This window comes from Mustelus asterias, chromosome 18 (assembly GCF_964213995.1).
Source record: "Mustelus asterias chromosome 18, sMusAst1.hap1.1, whole genome shotgun sequence".
Lineage (NCBI taxonomy): Eukaryota > Metazoa > Chordata > Chondrichthyes > Carcharhiniformes > Triakidae > Mustelus > Mustelus asterias.
In genome coordinates this window covers 41,550,227-41,558,079 of record NC_135818.1, presented here as the reverse complement: position 1 = coordinate 41,558,079, position 7,853 = coordinate 41,550,227, and the positions used below count along the sequence as shown (strand labels likewise).

Here is a 7,853-nt window from a genome sequence, read left to right as displayed (position 1 = left end):
AAGGCCAGGGAAAGGTAATGTCTTGAAACACAAATTTCCTCAAATTTTTTGATGTTGTACAATGTGATTATACAAGATTGCAGAGAATTCCACCTCCTACATGTTACACAACACCAGTCCTGAGAGAGTGTTGCATTGTTGGAGGTGCCGTCTTTCAGGTGAGATTTTAAATTGAGGCGTTGTCTGCTCTTACCAGTGGAAGTAAAATAGCTCATATCATGGTATGGAAGAAGAGGAGGGGTGTTCTCCACATGTTCTGGCCAATAAAATCCCTACAGTGCAGAAGGAGGCCATTCGGCCCAACGAGTCTACACCAGCCACAATCCCACCGGGTCCTATTCCCGTAACCATTCATATTTGCCTTGCTAATCCCTTTGACACTAGGGTCAATTTAGCATGGCCAATCAACCTAACCCGCACATCTTTTGATTGTGGGGGGAAACCTGAGCAGCTGGAGGAAACCCACGCAGACATGGAGAGAATGTGCAAACTCCACACAGACAGTGACCCGAGACCGCAATCGAACCCAGATCCCTGGCACTGTGAGGCAGCAGTGCTAACCACTGTGCCACCGTGCTGCCCTATATTTATACCTCAATTCACCTCAATCAACAGATTATGGGTCATTATCACATTGCTGCTTGTGCAAAATTGTGTGCAAATTGGCTGCCTTGTTTTTTGCATTAAAACAGATTTTATTTCAAAAACAATGCATTGGTTGAAAGCATTTTGGACACCCTGATGTTATGAAAGGAAAGTATTTATTTTATACTCGCTTTGTACAGTCTTTTCATCTTCCATGCAAGATCATTAGAGTTAGTATAGCGATCATTGATCTCTGCATGACACAAAGGAGATTAAACACACATTAAACAAAAAGTTATTTTGATTATCTTTATGTGACTCTTTCATATCGATGACTTTTGTAGCCTGAGTTAACACTTGTATCTACCCAAATGTGTACAAATTCCTGAACAGTAATGGCCAGTGATTTTCAGTTTTCTTGACAAAATGGATAGGATTTCTGAATAAAGGCCTGAAAATAGTGACAGAATTCCTGGGAATTCCAATGGAATGTACGCAGGATTTGACTATCTCAATCACTAGGTCCAATGGGCCTAATTCTAAATGGATCATGTTATGGAATGTCAACCATTTCTTAAAAACTGCAATCAAACAGCACCAAAGAGAAGGAAGGAGAAGGAAATGCGGATTCTAACACTAAGAATCACAAACATGGGCCGGACGTTTACCGCCCTGCCACGGGAATCAGAGTGGGTGAGAGGCGGACAATGAAAAGGTCCATTAACCTTGGGCGGCATTGTACGGTTGCGGGGCGAGCGAGGCCGTAAAATCCCGCCCATGGTGTCATGTTCCAATAAATCAGAGCAATGAATTTGTTTGCTGATTTTGGCATTTACTTCAATGACTAAATTGCATGATGACAATGATGGATGTTAGAGCCACCGGGCGGTAGTCATTAAGGCATGCTGCCTGGCTTTTCTTTAGTACAAGGATGATAAGATGATGAGCAAAGTGATGGGCGCACCTAAGATTGATGACAGGTGGTTAAGGGGTACACTGCTTGTGCAGCACCGAGACTGGCCTCAGACTAGTTTCTGCTACATTGTCTGAAGAATTTAGACAGTGGAATCCAGATGATGGTTGACATTCATAGAATAATCTAGATGTGATGTGAAACACGTATGAGACTAAGAAAATATGCACTTGCTAAATGTCCAAAACATTTTGATCGAGTATACGATTATTAATGATTTATGATTTACACATTCTGACTGAGAGCAATAACTAATGATTTATGATGTGTACTCAGGTGTACCTGTGGGCCCAACGCTAAACAGTTGTTGCAGCAACAGCGGTAGTGCAAGTGAAAAGCTTTAGCTAATGGATGATGAAAATATAACAAATGACTGCTGTGCTTGACAAAGATTAAGTCATGTATCACAGTGTGTCACCGCTCCAATGTCTAAACTATCGCGAAGTGAATAGTTTACAGACATGGCAAATAGATGACTAGCGGTTTAAAGCTGGTATGTATTTATAATAAGTCTCACTAGCTGCACTAAGCACTGTGTTTTAATGTGTGCATGTCGTCGCCGGAAGTGAGGTTACAGGTTGCTAGCGCGGGGAACCTGCCCGAGAGAAGAAGCAGCCTATAGTGAACACCATCCTGTAAATAAAGCACTGTTAGGTCTTAACCCACCATGCTTATAGAGGTTATAGAGTCATAGAGGTTTACAGCATGGATACAGGTCCTTCAGCCTAACTTGTCCATGCTGTCCTTTTTTTTAACACTAAGCTAGTCCCAATTGCCTGCGTTTGGCCCATATCCCTCTATACCCATCTTAGACAGAAAGCAACTGTCTAAATGCTTTTTAAAAGACAAAATTATACCCGCCTCTACTACTACTCTGGCAGCTTGTTCCAAACCCTTACCACCCTCTGAGTGCAAATGTTACCCTTCTGGATTCTTTTGTATCTCTCCCCTGTCACCTTAAACCTATGCCCTCTAGTTTTAGACTCCCCTACCTTTGGGAAAAGATGTTGACTATCTAGCTGATCTATGCTTCCTAGTGTCAATACCACAAAATACACAAGAAAAGTAGCATACAACATAAAATTACATTATTTTCATGAGACTTATTGACCGGAATTTTGCCGTCCCACCGCCACGGGAATCATGGCCACGGGCCGGGGTGGGGGGCAGACCATACAAAGGTCCGTTGACCTCGGGCGGGCCGGAAAATCCCACCCATGGAATAGGATTCTGTAAGAATGCAGCACATGAAATATTTCCTAATAATTAAAACAAAAAGATGGGTTATCCAACTGAGAATGTTTTAGTCACAGAAGTAACGTAACATCTAGTAGCATCAGAAGAAACTCTGTTATTAATAATCCAAATACAAAGATCATCCTTAACAACACATATTGATAGGATTAAAGTTCAATATGAAGTTGAATGTTATAAAAAGGAATGAGCGCAAGAAACATATCATGAAGAATTACTTTAAGATATTATTGGAATACTGATGTTTTTAATACCTGCTTGTTAAGACAACTAAAGGATATGAGGTAAGAAGCACAATGCCTTTTACATAGGTTTTACATATCTTCATCATTAAGCTGTGCTAAATTCCAAAGGAAAAGTGATTGATTCTTAAAGCAATCTTTCTTTTATTGAAAGCTTAACAGAGCTCTATTTAATCCATATGTATAAGGGTGCAGTTCCCAAACGCAGTGTGAGCTTTCAACTCCTGACTCCTGTTAGCAATCTGTTTTCTCAGCAAAGGGCAGTTTCCCTAACCAAATGGTTCTCCCATGAACTGAGGCCTGCATTGTTATGCATGCTGTGATCCATGATAGCATGCGACGTGACTAACAAGTACCTCTCAATAACAGTTTCACTGTATTCAGGGGACATGTGGGATGCCTACCACATCCTGCTAGCTGCACTAAAGAATAATAAACACCCCACTTCATAACTTTATATTCTGAAATGATGCAAAAACTAATGAGTACATTGATTTCTAAACTTATTCTTTTACAAATACAAGGTAGAAGTAATTGGAAATCAATAATAATGATATCAATCCACAAGGGGATGGAGAATGTTCCACAGACAATTCCTTACACAATCCAATATCTTTTCTTATGAGCCTTTTGAAAGAAACAGCTATTTAAAGGAAACACAAAATATTGAGCTTCAATTTGCCTTCAGGCCCCACTGTCAGGCTGGAATGTGGGTCAGAATTCAGCACAGTGTGGGAAACACTCACTCACTGTGATGTTGTCTGGGGTGGCCAATTAATGGCCAGACAACAGACTTGCCAGCCAGTTAAGGATGGCGGGTGGGCTCTTAAAGCTGGAGGCCAGACCAGTCAAAGATCTTAAAACTTGGAAAGGAACAACAGGTTGTAGTGCTGGGTAGATAAGAGAGAGAGTATGGCCAAATGGAAGTTCCTACTCTCCAACTTTTTTAAAGTTTACATTTAAAAATGGGATTTACAACTGGGCTACTACTTGAGCTGGGGCAGCGGGGGCGTTGGGGGGGGGGGGGGGTGGAGGGGGGGACAGTGATGTTGGGGGGGGTCAGTGTGTGGGACTATCTCTTTACAAAATGGCTTCTACAGTACGCAGGCAGACAAGAAGGACTTCTAGGCCCGTCTGGAGTGCTGGCCCTCTGGTCTGCTGCTGGGAGGCTGCCTCCGTCAGGCCCCTCCATTGGAGGGAATTTGGAGGCAAAATAGAAAATCTCAGTTTATCTCATTTAATCAGACTTAAGTGTATTTTAACAAATCCACTTTGGCTACTTACCATGTGTGGGTAGACTTGCAGCCTTTCCCCCTTCCACCTCAGCAAAAATAGCCACGGGGCTCGATTGAGTCAGGGAACTGGCACACAGGTGGGCGATGCTATTTTTAGCACCCGCCCACCTCCAATCCTGGCTAAAAACCAAACCCATTAGTCACAGATACATGTCCAGTACCTTGTCCTTGAACTGCAGCAGTCGCTGTGCTCATAATGCTGCCATGATGATACTAGGTTTGGCATTCCATAATATTGACTCAAAGATTACGAGGGCACAGTGATATATATCCACTTGAGGATAGTGCATGACGCAAAGAGTGAGGATGTTTTCGAGATACAGGTGGTGGTTGTTGCAGTGCTGCGAGTTGTTGTCACAGTGATGCGCGATATAACTCACGAGGCTAGAGATGCTCGAGGAAATAAAGGCTTTTATTAACTACTACAATAGAGCTACCATATATAATACACGGTCCCAGACTGAGGGGTCCCAGACAGAGCAGTGACCTTTATACCTCTCCCAGGAGGCGGAGCCCGACTGGGATGTACCATAATAACTATAATACAGGTAGAACAGCCCAACCCTAACCCCAACAGTAACATGTAGAACAACCCAACCCTAACCCCAACAACAACATATATACAGACTCATAGTACTGGCCATACCCTGGCTCAGTACTACCTGGTGGGAACCAACGATGGTTCACCACATTCACCCCTCCTTTGAAGACAAAGGCCGGCGGGGTACAAAAAAAATACAGAACAATTGTTCATCAGTCTATAAGTTCAGACGGTCAGGGGGACCGCACCGTCGTTGTGACCTCCTCAACACCGGCGATGACACCGGAGTAGGCACTCGCGGTGGCGTTCTCCCCAAGGCGGTGTCCAACTGCTCCTCCAATGTCTCACGGGCCGGTTGACCCCGAGGTGGTGACAATCCGTTGAACTCGGACACGCCTTGAAGTGGCGACCATCTCCTGGACTCAGGCAAGCTGTACACGGGAGTAAAAGGGTTAAGTGATGGTCCCGATGCTGCCCGCGCCGTGTCAGGAGGGGAAACAGTAGTTGGGGGGTCTCTAACAGGAGGTATGGGAGCGACAGGGGTTTCCAAGCCCCCTGCTGGCGCCAGGTCTCGAATCGAGACCGTGTCCTCTTGCCCGTCAGGGTATGCCACATAGGCATACTGAGGGTTGGCGTGGAGGAGATGGACCTGTTCAACCAAAGGGTCGGACTTGCGGGCCCTAACATGTCGCCGCAGGAGGACAGGTCCTGAGTACGTCAACCAAGACGGTAATGAGGTCCCAGAGGAAGACTTCCGAGGGAATGAAAACAGCCTCTCATGGGGAGTAGCGTTGGTTGCCGTACACAGGAGTGAGCGTATGGAGTGGAGCGCATCAGGGAGTACCTCTTGCCAACGGGAGACTGGAAGGCTTTTTGACTTCAACGCCAGTAAGACAGCCTTCCAGACTGTAGCATTCTCACGTTCCACCTGTCCGTTACCCCTAGGGTTGTAGCTCGTGGTTCTACTAGAGGCAATCCCGTATGAGAGCAGGTATTGCCTCAAGTCATCGCTCATGAACGATGAGCCCCTATCACTGTGGATGTAACAGGGGTACCTGAACAGGGTGAAAAGATCACAAAATGCCTTGATAACCGTGGCAGCGGTCGTATCAGAGCAGGGAATGACAAAAGGGAATCGTGAGTACTCATCAATGATATTGAGGAAGTACACATTCCGATCTGTCGAGGGAAGGGGGCCCTTAAAGTCCACACTCAGTCTTTCGAAGGGACGAGTGGCCTTAACGAGTTGTGCCCTGTCAGGTCGGTAAAAGTGCGGTTTGCATTCCGCGCATACCCAGCAGCTTCTAGTTATGGACCTGACATCCTCTACCGAGTAGGGTAGATTCCGGGCTTTTACGAAGTGGTAGAGCCGAGTGACCCCTGGATGGCAGAGGTCATTGTGGAGAGCCTGCAAACGATTCTCCTGCATACTGGCGCATGTTCCACGCGACTGGGCATCCGAGGGCTCGTTGAGTTTCCCTGGACGATACATGATGTCGTAGTTATAGGTGGAGAGTTCGATTCTCCACCTCAAGATCTTGTCGTTCTTGATCTTGCCCCGTAACGTGTTATTGAACATGAACGCCACGGACCGCTGGTCCGTGATCAGGGTGAACCGTTTTCCCGCCAAGTAATGGCGCCAATGCCGGACGGCCTCCACAATGGCCTGGGCCTCCTTTTCCACTGCCGAATGTCGAATTTCGGGGCCTTGGAGGGTGCGAGAGAAAAAGGCGACGGGCCTGCCCGCCTGGTTAAGTGTGGCGGCCAGGGCAAAATCAGATGCATCGCTCTCCACCTGGAAGGGGATGGACTCATCGATAGCGTGCATCGTGGCTTTCGCGATGTCGGCTTTTAGTTTTTCAAAGGCCAAACGAGCCTCTGGTGCTTGGGGAAAAGAGGTAGACTTGATGAGCGGATGGGCTTTGTCCGCGTAATTGGGAACCCACTGTGCGTAGTAAGAGAAGAAGCCTAAGCATCTTCTCAGTGCTTTTGCGCTAGTGGGCAGGGGAAGTTCGAGAAGGGGACGCATACGGTCTGGATCAGGGCCAATGACCCCGTTTTCCACCACGTATCCGAGGATAGCTAGGCGGCGCATGCGAAATACACACTTCTCCCTGTTGTAGATCAGATTCAGGCGAGATGCAGTGCGTAGGAATCTAAGGAGGTTGGTATCATGGTCCTGCTGGTCATGGCCGCAGATGGTGACGTTATCCAGGTACGGGAAGGTAGCCCGCAGTCCGTTATGGTCCACCATTCGGTCCATAGCACGCTGGAAGACCGAGACCCCATTGGTGACACCAAAAGGAACCCTTAGAAAATGGTACAAGCGACCATCCGCCTCAAAAGCCGTGTATTGTCGGTCCTCTGGGCGAATGGGAAGCTGGTGGTAGGCAGACTTTAGGTCGATGGTGGAGAACACCCGGTACTGCGCAATCTGGTTGACCATGTCAGAAATGCGCGGGAGGGGATACGCATCCAGCTGCGTGTATCTGTTAATGGTCTGACTATAGTCAATGACCATCCGGGGTTTGTTCCCACTCTTGACCACCACGACCTGCGGTCTCCAAGGACTAGCGCTAGGTTGTATGATCCCTTCCTTGAGGAGCCGCTGAACCTCGGATCGAATGAAGATCCGATCCTCAGCACTGTAACGCCTACTTTTAGTCGCAATGGGCTTGCAGCCTGGCACGAGATTCTGGAATAGGGAGGGTGTGGTAATCTTAAGCGTCGAGAGGCTACAAGTGGAGCGCGTTGGGCAATTTGGAGTCTGTCGTTCTCCCACTGAAAGCGGAGGGAGTGGCCCACCGTACTGTAGGGTTACACTCTTCAAGTGGACCATGAAATTTAGTCCGAGGAGTATTGGCGCGCAAAGGTGCAGTAACACCAGGAGCTTGAAGCTCTCGTAAACTGTGCCCTGCACCGTTAAATTTACCACGCAACTCCCTAGCATGGTGACAGACAGG

The 7,853-nt window shown here is 46.9% G+C and overlaps 1 long non-coding RNA gene across 1 annotated transcript; it reads right to left on the bottom strand.

The window, feature by feature from the left end:
• Window positions 1-742: 742 nt before the first annotated feature.
• On the bottom strand, window positions 743-4,431 carry LOC144506825 (uncharacterized). The gene is made up of 3 exons (XR_013499967.1): window positions 4,339-4,431; window positions 2,646-2,817; window positions 743-838 (listed from the first exon to the last, which is right to left on the bottom strand). It is a non-coding gene; the product is annotated as an uncharacterized LOC144506825 (long non-coding RNA).
• Between the last annotated feature and the right edge of the window lie 3,422 nt (window positions 4,432-7,853).